The sequence below is a fragment of the Pteropus vampyrus genome, unplaced genomic scaffold, assembly GCF_000151845.1.
Source record: "Pteropus vampyrus isolate Shadow unplaced genomic scaffold, Pvam_2.0 Scaffold28, whole genome shotgun sequence".
Classification (NCBI taxonomy): Eukaryota; Metazoa; Chordata; class Mammalia; order Chiroptera; family Pteropodidae; genus Pteropus; species Pteropus vampyrus.
In genome coordinates this window covers 1029532-1045168 of record NW_011888809.1, presented here as the reverse complement: position 1 = coordinate 1045168, position 15637 = coordinate 1029532, and the positions used below count along the sequence as shown (strand labels likewise).

Here is a 15637-nt window from a genome sequence, read left to right as displayed (position 1 = left end):
GTAATCGTAATAATTATTTCCTGAGTATCATACTGTTCTTTTGACCTGCCATAAATTTAGTGAAACTTAGAACTTATCTCTGCCTGTGGGTTAGCACTTCCTACCATTAAGTTTGCTTTTTACTATTCTACTTTTAGCTGTAGCTGGGTGGGTCAGGTGGTTAGATAGTAAAGCAAATATTTATTGAGCACCTAATGCTAGGTACTGTTTTAGGCACTGGGGATAGGCGGAGAATATAATAGACTCCTTTAGGAGCAGTCTAGTGAGGACATTGACAATGGACTGTGGAAACTGCTGCAGTAGGGGTAAACATAGGGAGGAGGGGTGACTAGCCTAAATCGGGGAGTTCGAGTTGGCTTGCGTGGAGATATCGAAAATGAAGCATGAAGGATGAATAGGAATTGGATCAAAGAGGGGCCTTTCTGGGAAAGGGAGCATAGAATACGCCTGTAGTAAAATCAGGAATTTAATTCACGTGGTCAACTGTAATCTGCCATTGAAAGGGTGAGGCGGAGAGTAGGAAGCAAAGCATTAACTCCATCTACTTCACTCTTTCTGTAATGGACTCAACTAAAACCCAATCCTGTAAGATGATGACATAATCTTTTTGTGGAGTCCTTGGGAAAATGTGTGGTGGTTTTGAATTAAACCTCATGGGTTGGAATCCTGGTTCTGCAGGTCACTAGTTGTGAGACTTTGGCAAGTTGCTTAACCTGTCTCCTTCAATTTTTTCTTTAATAATAGTACCTACCACATAGGGTAGTTGTGAGGATTTTATGGGTCAATGAGAGTAAAATAACTAGCATGGTGCCAGGCATACTGTAGGAGCACAGTGCATATTATCTTCATATAGAATATGTGACCCTTCTGCTGAAGGGAGGCAGCACAGGTTACTCTGTGGATTGTATGTCCTGCACACAGTGGACACCCAAATATTTGAAAGTGCTCTGCTAAACAGTTTCACTTTAGATTCCAAAAAGTTTATATTTTGATATAAAAATGTTTGATATGTTTGATTTTTGTTGTGTGTTGAACAGTTTGTAAGCTGAGAAATGAATAAATACATAAAATTCCTGAGTACAGCTCCAACACATGTATTAGCTCTGTGTACAGTTTTAGAAGTCTCCTATTGTCTTAAACCAGTGTTTGAAAGAATGTTAGCTACAAAGATAATACTTTTTAGTTGCCACATTAAAAAAAGTAAAAGAATTTAATATGTTTTTGCTCATTTTATTCAAAATATTCTGTTATATAATCAAGGTTAAAAATTGTTGAGATATTTACATTGTTTTTCTCTAGTGTGTGTTATACTTACAGCATATTTCAACTCAAGCACATTGCAAGTGCTCAATAACTACATGTGGCTTTTGGCTACCATATTGAACTGTAAGTGTCTAAATAGTCTAAACTAGCCAATTAATTGGCTATTGTGCAGGTGACTAGAAGTACTTTGAATGTATACTACTTTTAGAACATTTTAAATTTTATCAGTTGACTAGAGGTGTTTCTTTTTCTGTTTTGCTTTTTTTAAAAAATCTAAAACATTCTGTAATTATCAGTGATAGTGAAATTTGAGTTATTACCTGATTGTTAAAACCTCCTGAGGTTTGAATAGAAGTAAGTACCTTGCAGGTGATCAAAAGGGCCCAACTGTCAATATAAGGAAAGCCCTCATTATTTCAGGCACAGTCATTTTAGTTACTTATTGGTTATTGATTCTTGGAAGAAATAATTTTTATGGACTTTTATTGCTTACAGTGCTCACAGAGACTACTGTATTTAAATTTTTCTGTATACTTTCAGTTCCCACACATCTATATCAGAAATTATATTTATGGTCATTTATTGCAAACAGCTGCAAAAACAAATGACTGGTGTGTCACACTCACTGATCTCAAAGTGAATCGAAGGGCCCTAGAATATAAGCTGCACAGAGTCAGACATCTTTTTTTTTTTTCTTTTTTCTTTCCTTTTCTTTTTTTTGTGATAGAAGTTAAGCACCTCGAAGAGTCCCTGCATTTTATAGGTGCATGATAATGATAGAAAGCAGACAGACAGGTAGTACAGTCAGGCTCTTCTAATATAGAATTGGGGCTAGTTTTATTTTAATGTTTTCCTTTCTACCTGCTTTCTGAGCATTATATATGTGATGTAAATTGGGATCAGATTTTACTTAAGAATATCAGCTGTTTGGCTCATAGAGTAATTTTAGGGTAAAACTGATCTTAGAAATTCAAAAATTGAGAAGTATTTCCTAAAGAGAATTACTGGTTTTGAATGAGCAGAATTCAATGGTTGATTTGGCCATAACCGTCTTGACAGTATGAGCTCAGGAAAGCATTACGCTTTAGTGATATTGTAGTTACATGGATTTGTCCCAAAGCAGAAGTTTTTAGTGGGCTGTTTTACTGAACATGCTACCTTTTGGTGGTGTTAATCCTCCTTCCACCTCTAGACTTACTATGTTTTCCAAAGGGATTTTTTTTTTTTTAAGAGGAATAGTCTTTGAGCTCTGTGCAAGAAATTAAATTGGTAAAGGCTTTTTTTTTTTGCCTCTAAGAGAAGTGTAATGAATGCATCCTTTTTGTTGTCTTTTTGAGTGTTTTTACAAAGCTTTTAAAGAGTAGGATGGTTCCACTAACCTACATTTAAAAACTGGTTGATTAAGTCTACGGCCATGCCATCCTGTATGTGCCCGATTTTGTCTGATCTCGGAAGCTAAGCAAGGATGGGCCTGGTTAGTACTTAGATGGGAGACCACCTAGGAATACCAGGTGCTGTAGGCATAAAAAAAGTAAAAAATAAAATAAATAAAAACTGTTGATTAAATTGAACTGAGCCCATTTTATATGGAGAGGAAATGAGCAAAACCTTTGTCATATTAAACATGTCTATACTTTGTGGTGATGCTTAGGTAAGCTAGTGGCTCATGCTGCAGGAATGCCAGAATGCTTAAGGAATAATTTTTTCCATTCGACCACACATTTCTAGGATTGATTAAAAACTAGACATTTTCCCAAAGAAAATATACGAATGGCCAATAAGCATATGAAAAATGTTCAACGTCACTAATCATAAGAGAAATACAAGTCAAAACCACCATGAGATATCACTTCACATCCATTAGGATGGCTGACATCAAAATGAACTTTGTCATAAAATTGTCTGTTCAAGTCCCTGCTTTCAGTTCTCTTTGGTATATATCTAGAAGTGGAATTGCTGGATCATATGGTAATTCTATTTTTAATTTTTTGAGAAACCACCCTATTGTTTTCCACAGTGGCTGCATTGTTGTACATACCCTCTAGCAATGCACCAAGGTTTCATTATCTCCACATCATCACCAGCACTTGTTATCGCCTGTTTAGCCGCATTATTCACAGTAGCCAGAAGGTAGAAACAACCCTGTCCAAGGGTTTAATGGATACACAAAATGTAGCATTCTTTAGCCTTAAAAAGAAAGTCTGATGTATGCTACCACAGTGTTTGGAAACACTGTGCTACAGTGTTTCCAAATATTTTGTGTCTGGCCTGTTTCCAACAGGCCAGACACAAAAGGGCAAATATTGTATGAAATCACTTATATGAGATACCTAGAATAGACAAATTCATAAAGTAGAATAGTAGTTACTAGGCTCTGGAGACTGGCACATGAGGTGTTACTGCTTAATGGGACAGATTTCATTTTGGGAAGATGAAAAGGTCGTGGAGATAGATAGTGGTGCTGGTTGCATAACAATATGAACATATTCAGTGCCACTGAATTACGCAGTTAAAAATGGTTAAAATGTACAAAAAGACAAATGTTGTGTGATTCTACTTATACAAGGTACCTGAGGTCAAATTCATAGAAACAAAGAATGGTAGAAGGTAAAATGATAGTCCCCAGGGACAGGAGGTGGGGTAGGGGGTAGAATAAGTCATTTAATGGGTATAGAGTTTGAGTTTTGTGAGATGAAAAAATTCTGCAGAGCTGTTGTGCAATAATGTGAATATACTTAACACTACTCTATACACTTAAAAATGGTGAAGGTCGTACATTTTATGCTATGAGGTCCTTTTTTACAATTTAAAAAATGGTTTAAATGGTAAATTTTGTCATGTATATTTAAAGGGAAACCCAACACCCAAATTAAAACTAACACTTAACCCAGCTCTCTAAATCACAGATAGCTCCTCCCTATTCCATGTGATGGCTATGGTTAACCAGTGATATTTGATTGAGTCAAGAGGATCCCTTAGAGCACTTTCCCATGCTTTAGTGTCACTGTTCTGCACTTTTTATATTGAAGGCAGGTTTGTCTTTTTGTTATGTATCTACATAGAACTCCTTGGAATGTTAGAATCATGGAATTTTAATGCTGGAAAAATCCCTACAATGAATTTTAAGAGTCAGGAAACAGACCGAGAAGGGGAAGTAATTTCCAAAATATTATATGGCTAATTAGTGAAAGACTTTTGACTAGAATCCAGATCCAGTCCTATTCATAACTGTGTTTTTCATTCTAAGAATTTCATTGTTTTATTTGGAAAAAAAATAATGGGGTGATTATCCTCATCAATTTCAGTTTGAAAAGTGGAGTTGCAGTATTTTTTGTTTTGTTTTTGTTTTGGCAGAAGTAAGGAATTAACAAGTCAGCACCAAATATTAAGGTATTCGTTCAAGTTACTTGTTCTTTGCATAATGTAGCTGAGCTGATAATATTAGGAATAATTAATTTTTTTCCAAGAATTATGGTGTATAATATACAAGATGTGGCAAAGGAAATACTGATATTCCTGTTTGGTTTGTAAAAAGGAAAGTATTATAGGAAAATTAGTGGCAATCGGCTTCAACTTTTAAAAGTACACGGTTGTCCAGTTAGTGCTGTGGTAGCATCTATGGTGAACAGAGAAGTAGGGACTTGTTGAGAGAGTTAATTTACAATCATTATTTAGCACAAATATAAATTGTGTTATTAGGTAAAGAGCTGCATGAGATAGCTGCTTATGAAGATAGTTAAGTCAGTCATAAAGGGAGAGTTTAAAATTGCTACACAAGATGTTGAGGTTAATAAAACATTGTCTGAACCCATAAAACTGACAAAAGTCTTGTACAGGTTATGGATTTACTTCCTTCAAATAGATGAATATTGGAGATTAATGGAATAATTTGGATTGTAAGAAAAAGAATTTGAAAGATGACTAGGATAAAATTTTGGTGAAGAAAACTCATTTGAAGAGAAATCTGAAATGAGAAAAAAAAATTTCTTTGGTGACAGTGCCTTATAATTGGAGTTACAAGCAAAAATGATTGCTTGATGTTTATCCTTCTTCCCAGAGGAAAAATAATAGATTTTTAAGGAGAACAGTAACTGGTGATGCAACATTAAGTTTCCAGTGTGAGCCATGAACAGAGCATCCAAGGTTGTAAAACATTAGAAAATGGAAAAAGTGTTATTCCAAAAAGTACAATGTATCAAAATCAGAACTGTGGAGGACAGTGTTCATTTGTTTTGTATCAATAGCAATGCTTATGCAGACTTTTTTTAATTGAAATTTTTATTAAGGCGATTGTAGATTCACATGCAGTTGTAAAAAAATAATACAGAGGGATCCCTTGTACACTTTGCCTAGTTTCTCTCAATGGTAACATTTTGTGAAACTGTAATATAGTATCACAACCAGGATATTGACATCTGTGCCAGTGTACCATTCTTACATTCAGATTTCCCCAGTTTTGTACTCAGTGTGTGTGTATATTCAGTTCTCTACAGTTTTATCACTGGTGTATTCATGTACAGTCAAGATGCTGAACAGTTCCAAGGGACGAAGATCCTGGGTATTCCCTTATATCTATACCCCTTTCCTTCACTCCCCTCATACTCCCCTCCAAAAATTTGTCCTCCATTTATAAAATTTGTCATTTTACAAATGTAAATGAAACCATACAGGATGTAATCTTTTGAGATCGGTTTTTACTCAGAGTAATTCCCTGGAGATTCATCCAAGTTATTGTATGCATAAGTAGTTATTTTTTGTTGAGTAGTGTTCCATGATTTTGCATTCACCTCAGTTTAACCATTCACATGTTGAAGAACATCTGGACTGGTTCCAGTTTTTATAAAGCTGCTATGAATATTTGTGTATAGGTTTTTCTGTGATTATAAGTTCATTTCTCTGGGTTAAATGCCCAGGAGTCCAATTATTGGGTCATATTGTCATTACATATTTAATTTTATAAGAAACTATCAAACTGTTTCCGGAGTGGCTGTACTGTTTTACATTCCTGCCAGCAGCATGTGAGTGATCTAATTTCTCTGCAATCCTCACCAGCATTTGTTGGTGTTACTATTTCGTATTTTAGCTATTCTGGTAAATGTGTAGTGATAATCTCATTGTGGTTTTAATTTGCATTTCCCTGATGGCCAGAGGTGTTGAAAAATCTTTTTATGCCTTTCTTTGCTATCTGTATATATTTTGGTGAAATGTCTGTTCTGTTTGTGTCAGTTGCCCATTTTCTAATTATATTTTAGTGTTGAGTATTGAATTCTTCATTCACTTTAGATAATAATTCTTTGTTGGATATGTGGTTTACACATATTTTCTCTCAGTCGATATCTTGTCTTTTTTCTTCACATGGGCTTTTATGGAGCAAAAGTTTTAAATTTTGATGAAGTCTAATTTATTTTTCTTTTTAGGTATTATGCTTTTAGTGTGTAAGAACTCCGTGTAGTCCTGGATCCTGAAGATTTTTTTTTTTCTTTCCTAAAAGTTTTATACTTTTTATGTTTTGCATCCGAGTCTGTGGTCTATTTTGAGTTGATTTTTGTATATGGCAGGCTTTTAAAAAATAATTTGTACTGTGCTTTCTAAACTATTTAAAAAAAATGTTTATCAGTGATATATACACATACTTGAAATAAAATGTTGCTAAAAGATTTGTAATAACAAAAAAACAGTCTCTGGTCGTATCACCCTCCACCCCCAGTCCTGCTCTTCAGAGGCATCCTCTAGCTCTTTGTTCTGTTATATACCTCTGTAGTTTCAAAGGATATGCTTTTACAGCTAGATCTTGAGTCATTAATTTAATATTAGATGAGAATTTTAACCTTTTATAATCTCATTCCACTATCCCAACTTTTTGTTAAATTAATATCCAGTGGTTACATTACTATGCCATGTAAATATTCTGTCAAGCTAAAACAGTCCATTACAACTGTATTTCCTTTTCTCTGAAGTTAAAAATTCCATATATTTGATTAATTTCTTTTTACCTATTGTCAGATCTTCCTACATCCTCTGACAGCCTCTCAGAATGATTTTCTACACCATCAAACCTATGTAAAAATCATCAGAGAGATATCCCTGCTCTGGCCCCCGTCTCCACCCCCCCAATCTTTTTTTCCTATGGATTGGTTATTAACTAGGCCTGTTGCACAGCTACTGCCTTGGGAATTCCCTTGGCCTTTCTCTTGTGTGTGATACTGTTTTTGGTTTACTGTCTTGGGACATATCATCCTCTGGTAGCTTTTTGCAAAAAGGGTGCATGGCAAAGGAAATTCTTTGAAACTTTCCATATGTGACAGTGTCTTAATTCTTCCCTTTCACTCATTTGAAAGCTTTACAGGGCATAGGATTCTAGGCTGAAACAGTTTTCCCATAGGATTTCGAGAGAATTACTTTATTGTCTGCTAGCTCTTGATGTTACTGGCAAGTTCAATAACATTCTCATTTCTCTATCCATTTTTGTGGCATAATTTGTCTCTGGAAGTTTTTAGATTTTTAAATTTATTTGAATTCCTGGTAACAGATTTCACAATGATGTACCTTACTGGATGGGTCTTTTTTTTTTTTTTTTTTTAAATAAAATCATTATTCTGGATACTTGGTGCGCTTTCTCAGGTCCTTCTTGAAGTTTACTTGCTTTTTACCCCCTATAATTTTCTTCCCTATAGTTTCTGTTTTTAATTGGGTATTGGACTTCCTGGAATGTTTGTGTAATTTTGTAGTTTTCTATTTTCTAGCTTTGTTAATTTGTTCTATTTTTCTCGGATTGACTCTATATTTTCTATTGAAGGTTTCATTTCAGCTGTCATGTTTTTAAAGTCGCTTTTTCTTGTTTATTACTTAAAATTTATTTTTTAAAACATTATCTTCCTGTTTCATGAATACACAGTATCTTTTCTTAGAAGATAGCTCGTTTGGCATTTTTTTCTATTTTGTGCCAAGCTTTTTATGGTGCCCCCACCTCCATTTGTTTATATTTTAGAGGCCTTCCTCAAATGATGGATGATTTCATGATGTGCATTCATAATTAAGAACGGGTCATTAAAAAGACATTTGCAAGTTCTGTAAGCATGGGCAGGGCTTTTAAATCTCCCTATTTTTAGTCAATCCCCAAACTCCATTGAGCCTCTTTTTCCTGAATTAAAAGTGTGTCTGTTTCAGGTTTTCTAGAGAATAAACCTTTAGACTCCTGCTAGGTCATGAAGAGTGGTAATATCTAGCTACATGAGATGGAATTTAGGTCTCATGGTGTCGTTATATAAACCTTTAATCAGGCCCTCGCTTTCTGCTTGGTACCTGACACCTCCTATTGCTAAACATTTCCAGGGTTCTGAGAGACATGAATTGGCTTCCTCCTCATTGGTATCTTCAGTGGGCCCTGAAGTCACTGAGTTTTTTTGTCTACATCTGTTGTGGTTAGAGTTACAGTGTCTATTCATTGAAGTAAAGGTAGAATTTATTTACATTTTTTGTTTTCCGTATTGTTTTGGGATGACTTTGGAGAGAAAGGATCATAGAAGTCTTTCTTTATTATCTTAATTAGAATTTGAAGTAATTTTTGAGCCCAAATGATTTATTTGATTCCACTTTTTAGCTCCTAACATCCAGTAAAATTAGGGATGAATGATATTTTGCAACTGTTTTTGTACATTTCCAGTTCATCCTCAAAACATTGATGTTTTTTGATATTTGGAATAGTCCAAATGAATGTAGGGAATCAGAGCAGTTCCACTATTATTTAGAACAGTGTCATTTAAAGGAAACAGCTTTAATTTAGGTGGATAGTTCTTGGCTACTTTACTTGGGGGTAAGGAGTATTTTTGCTTTTTGACAAAGTATGACTATAGTCTTAAGTTTCAGTCTTACGCTCTTAAATATATACTATTTTATAGGATACTGAACAGCACATGATTCAGCAAATTCATAATCTGTCAGGATTGCTATGAGTCCCATGTATTACAGCACTTGGCATTGAAGATAAGGTAATCTCACTCGACTGTTTTTACTGATTTGAAACCTAGTAAACATTTGTACTTATGCAGTGTGAGTATGAAGTTTGTCTTTTTATATATTCTTAGTCTTACAAAATATCTTTGCCTTCCTTAAGTTAGATGTTAATGGATAAATGTGAATTTAAAAAAATCCAGTAATGTCGTTTTACATATTTTCGTGTGTGGGGATATATATATATATATCCCCACACACATACTTAGCATAATAAACTGGTAAGAGTGCTATGGAAGGTAAATATATCAAAATCATTGTTCAAACATAAGCTTTTTGCCTAAGTGAATGAGAGTTCTAAAAACGTTTCTTTTGAGAAATTGCAAACGTACAGAAAAGTTAAATACTTATTACAGTGAATCCCATTATATCCTTCCTCTAGATTCACCAATTGTCAATATTTTGCTCTGTTTGCTTTTATGTCTCTGAATTTTGTGTATGACGCAGTGTCTGATTCAAAATAGATTAAAAATCTGCATTTTTAAGGGGATCATAGTTATTTAAAAAAGCAAACTAAGAAATTGAGCTATAAGCCTTTACATTGTTGTTTATTTAAAAAAATGAGGTTTTACAATGTGTTGGGCTCTGTGATCACCAGGGATGCAGCGATGAGTAGTACAGACTTAGTAATTCCTTTAAGACACCTTATTTTTCTGTTTTATCTTACACAGTTATGGTTGCTGTACCTCAAAAAGATGTCAAGTTTTAAATGACCATTTAGTAACACTACATTTATCTAGAGAGTAGTTTTCCATCAATCTTTAAATACAGTTTAGACCAAAACAAATCACATATTCACAAATCTCCTAAATTAAAGTCACATACAATACTTGGTGTTTCCTTAGTGCCATACTGGCTTTCATTTTTTTTTTTTTCATTAAAATTATACAGGTTTCAAATGTGCAGTTCTATAATACATCATCTGTATATTGCATTGTGTGTTCACCACCCAAAGTCAAATCTCCTTTTGTCACCATATGTTTGATCCCTTTACCCTTATCTACCTCCCCACCTTGTGGACTTTGATTTTTTAACTCTTTTTTCTTAAGCCCAAAGCTATTGAGAAACAGCAGACTTTTGCTGTTATGCAGGTAACATGTCCAGCCAGTGGAAAACGATACCAGACAGACATTTAGGGAGGAGACCTGAGAACTAAAATTAAAATTAAAGATTATATTACTATACCATACAGTTAACAAGTTTATGAATTGGTGATTATATGATCAACGATAATAAATTCTTTTATCTTCAGTAGTCTCTGTTAAGGTAGAAAGTTTGATATATTTTGCAGACAAAAAATGACTTAGGTGCCATATGTATAATCAGACTTTAGTGAAATAGTTTTTCCACAAGATACTGGATAACTTTTTTTTAAAACCAAAATGATTTCTTACAGTCAAAACTATTTTTTAAATTGGGATGCATCAATGGAAAAGTAAAGCCCGAGGGTGAATATACAAAAAAAATGTGAGCCTGAATAAGATAAACTTAAGATTTATTCACCAATTCTCAAATACTAGGATTGTTGGAGAGCTGTCCTTTGATACTGGAATGAACCGGTTTTGAGGATAAATATAAGGATTTTTCCATACTGAATAATACCTTTAAAGAAGTCATCTCTCTATTTTAAATGATCCAAAAAGGGTCTACACAGATGTGTAAATGTCAGAGCCTTTAATAGTATCTTAGTAAAATTGACTTTTACCTAAACTTTAAGATGGACTTCCAGGAGGTCAGCCATGCTCTTAATATGCCTCCCTAAAGTATAGTGGGCTCTTTAGATCAGACAGGGTTTGGCAGTTTGTATTTCTCTATACAATAATAATCTAATAAAAGTGTTCAAGAGTAATTTCTAACATAGGTAACATAAGCAACATATGGACTGTTTCTTTTATGGGGCTGTTTATGACTCATGGTTAATGTGTGCTTAAGGGAATGCAAATAATTTTATTGGTAAATTCCAGTGTAAATAATTTTTTTACACTATACATAATAGGACTTTCCCCCTTTAATTTCTCTGAAAATTTTTCCTTATTGAGATGTTTTTATGTGTAGGCGCCACAAATTAATAACAGAATTTTTCTTTTTAATACAAGTTATTTTAAACTTCTTTAGCTTTCAACACTTTTTCTCAAGCCGATTTTGATCTTTTTCTAGGTTATGCATTTTTAGCACTGTTTAAGACATTGGTGATGAGGCAGTATATGTATATATGAATATTCTTACCTTTTGCCTTAGGTTACAGTCTCTCCACTTAATGATTTCCAACTCCAGCAATGATTTGAGTAACATCTCCATCCTTGACTTTCTGTCTACCCTTGAAATACTTCAGTCCCATAAATATGTTCCTGCCAAATGGACTATTTCTTCAGATATTTTGCCTTTTTCCTGATCTTCTATTGAATTTTAGTAAATTTACTGTGTTTAAAATTGTTAAGATGGGTGAGAATTTTTTAGGGAACTGTATTCTCAAGTAGTTTGTTTTATCATATTTTAGGTGAATTCATTTCTTGATTGATGAGAATGTGACTGGAAAGAAAGAATTGTAAGTTTTAATATTAAAGAAAGCATTATAACTAATTTAATTTCATGAGTGAATCGTTTAAAATTTTAAATTTGTTCTTGACTTTTCTATAAAACACATCTTCCTGAAAGCAGTGGTGCGCCTCTTTGGTATTACATGATCTTCTATTGTTTTGTTGATTTTGAAATGTGCCATAGACCAAATAGTTTTACAGCTTGACTTGTTTTCCTTGCTATTTGTCAGTTACATTTTCTCACGCAACTGCTACAGCATGCTTAAGTGGGTGATTTGCTTTTAGGCAGTTTTTGGCCTTTTCCAACCATTGTGAAATTTGGACAGCCTATGATGGGTTGATTTTCTTTAAAGAGTATAAAAAGCGATCCATTTTTTGAAGTGTATGTACACTGAGTGTGAAGACATCGGTTTCCAAAGTGTGGATCTCTTAACAGCAATACCAGCATTACCAGGAAATGATGGAAATGTAAGTTCTCATGCTCCATCTCTGATCTATTGAGTCAGAAACTCTTTGGGTAGGGCTTAGCCATCTGTGTTTTGACAGAGCCCTCCAGTTGATTTTGATACAAGCTAAAATTTGAGAATCAAAGCTGTACTATTAAATACATCGCAGAAATAGTTGTGCTTTGCTTTTTTTTCTTATCCCATAATGTATTTTGGAGATCATTCCTCATCAGTGTTAAATAGTTTCTTCATTTTTTTAAACTGCTGCATAGTGTTCCATCAGATGTATCACAATTTAGTCAACCAGTCCCCTGTTGATCGACATTTTTGGGTCTGGACTGTCAAGTGTTTAGAAACTATGTGGTGCCAGCTGTAAAGGGCCTTATATACACACTTGTACTTTATCCTGTAGATGGAGTGGTGAATGGAATGGTTAGATCTGTGCCATATTCTGAATGTTCTGATGCTGCCACTGGCTTGGTGAATTGGTGCCATTAACTTAGGGAATATGAGAGTAGGAGCAGGTCTCAGAGGCATGAAAGTAAGTTTCTGAGTTGGGATATGTGCCTGTAGGATATCTAGGTTAATGTGTCCAGTAGACATTTTTATCCCTCTGGGAGGTAAGGACTGGAATCTAGTCTGGAGAAATTAAAGCAGTTGAAGTCACAGTGGTTTCAGTGAGCATGGAGTGAAAAGAAAAGACCTCCAAAAACTAAGGAATACCAGTGTTTAAGTGTAGACAGGATGGGAATCCAGCAAGGAAATTAAGAAATAATGGCCAGACTGGGGGTGGGGGCGGAGGTATAATATAAAGAACATGGATTAATTAATATCTGTGTTGCCACTGTTTGACTTCAGGCAGGTTTTAAAATCTTTCTGAACCTTTACACAGAGGCCAACGCCTACCTTGCAAAATTGATTAGATTAAATGGGATAATGTGACAGCTAGTACAGGGCCTGGACCAGAATAGGCATTCACTCGAATATTTGTTAAAACCAAAAACCTTGGAGTTATCTTTGATGCCTCTCTCATCACTCATCAGCAGATTCTTTTGGCTCTACTTTATGAATCTCCTACTATCTCTACTGCTACCCTCCTGGTCCATGACATCATCATTTTGCCTGGATTATTATAGAAACTTTGTAAGTGGTTTTTCTGCTTCCTTTCTTCTACAGTTCCTTCTTGACAGGACACCTACATTTTTTGCAGCCCCTCAGTTAACATTTGTTATAGCATTCTTCTCCTCAGGACCTTCCAGTGGCTTTCCATCTCAGGAAGAGCATATAAGAAGAGCAATGTTACTTGTTCTGATACATATTTGCTCTCGTCTTCTGTTCCTGAGTCACAATACTTTGTCCACTTTTCAGTATTTCAGCTGTCTTGCTGTTCTTTGAACTTGGCAAGCATACTCCTATGTCGGGGCCTTTGCATTTGTTCTCTGTCTTCAGCCACTTTCCTTAGGTACATGGCATGGCTTATTCTGTCACTTCTTTCGAGTGTGCTCAAATATTTTATCAGTGACATCTTTCCTGTTCACATTACCTGCTTTCCTTCTCCATAGTATTATCTTTTTTGATATGCTCTTTATTTACTTGTTTTGTTAATTATCTCACATTTCTAGAATGTGATCTGCATGAAGGTAGGGATGTCTGTTCACTTTTGTGTCTTTAGCACCAGGAACAATGCCTGTAAGTTCTCACGTTATTTGAAAGAACAAAATAGTCATTTATTTTGTTTTTAGCATAGTGGTTTTTTTTTTTTTTTTAGTTTAGTAGGAATATTGTTTTTACCATGACACTGTATTCCACTAGAATTTTGTTTTTACATTATCACTAAAAGAAAAAATTTGTTTTCAACGTTATATATATTTTTAACTGAATTCACAGGAACATTCACAGTAATATCTATCAAATGTTTCACCTTCAACAAAATAAACTTCCAAAGCCTTTATTTTGATCCATGAATTGGATGAAAGGAACCATGTTATAATTAATGGGGTGATCGTTTCTCTGTTTTATATGGTATCAACATGCTATTGATACACTTGCATCAGTTATCTCTTTGTGAAGTTCTGCTAATGAAATCAACAGATTAATTATCCAATTTTTTTCGAATGCACAAGAAAACTGAATTGAAAAAGTAAAAAATTAATTTAGAGGAGCACTCAGTTAATTAAAGTTATGCTTTACGGAATGTTTTTTTAAGGGCATTTTTTGCAGCCATATGTGTTATTTTCATTAAACACAGTTTTACAGTAACTACATTTTGAATTAAATGCTGATGCTGCTTCAGATTTGTTTCTTCATGTCAGTATTAACACTTTAAACAAGCTTTCTGAGTGAATGGCCACCTACAGGGCTTATTGCAAAATGTATAGATTATAGATATACACTAAAATGGTAAAATCACTGTAGCAAAAACATTTATGTATCTCTGTATACTCTGAAAGGACTGCTCATACACATTTCATGTATACATAGAATTTTTCGTGTTCCTGTTTATCCCACTGATTGGTAGCCTGATGACTTCTTGCATCTTGCATCTTGTTGTGGCTTCAACCTCAAACATTCTCCTCTCTGCATCTGTTAAGGCCAGAGGAGTTAAAGAGCAGGTGTTGGCCAGATCATATAGAGTCCGGTAGTCCATGCTAAGGATTTGAATTCATTGAAAGTTTGTGCAAGGATGTGACATATTTAAATTTTAAAAAGATGGTTGGCCTAGATAATGTGCAGAATGGATTGGAGTTGGAATTTTCTAGTTAAAGACTTAATCAAAGATGTATTTAAATTATTATATGCATATTGAGTGATTGAATCTTTAAGGAGCATGAAAGACCATATATGAAAGGACCTATCAGTGATTGTGACAATAAGCCTCTAATTTTTCCTGGAAATGGTCTTTTAGTGCCAAATATAATAGAATATTGAGCCAAGGGACAGGGTTCTAATCAGTCAGTTTGCTTTTTGAGCTTGAGGAAGTCATTTAACCTCTCAGCCTCTTTCTAATCTGCAAATTGGGCATGTTAGAGAAATGTGTATTTAACCTAATTGTGTTAATCACTTTAGTTAACGAATGAGCTGAGTGAGTCTTGCTGAGTCATTTTCTCAGATGTGTGGGCAAGGCTTATTATTTTTAATAAAAGTTTTTTTTGCAGAGTAGTTAGTAGTGTATCAGTTCATGCAACTGCTTCATTGAGGAGAGAAATATTGCACTATAGCTAGAGGATGGGACTACTGATGTATCTCCCTGCATTTTAGTGAAAGTCGGAAATTGAAAATTTCCTATTTGCTTTATGCCTCTCTGTGATGTCTTATATTTAAATTTTTTTTTCATCTGGTAATACATTCTTATTGCCTAATACAGCCTCTTTTCCTTCTAAA

General features: G+C 34.4%; 1 protein-coding gene and 1 pseudogene across 1 annotated transcript in view; both read left to right on the top strand.

Annotated features, from left to right (window-relative positions):
• RAB10 (RAB10, member RAS oncogene family) overlaps positions 1-15637 on the top strand; it is a 64807-nt gene that overhangs the window by 6844 nt on the left and 42326 nt on the right. The window lies entirely within an intron of this gene.
• On the top strand, positions 2668-2786 carry LOC111737586 (annotated as a pseudogene).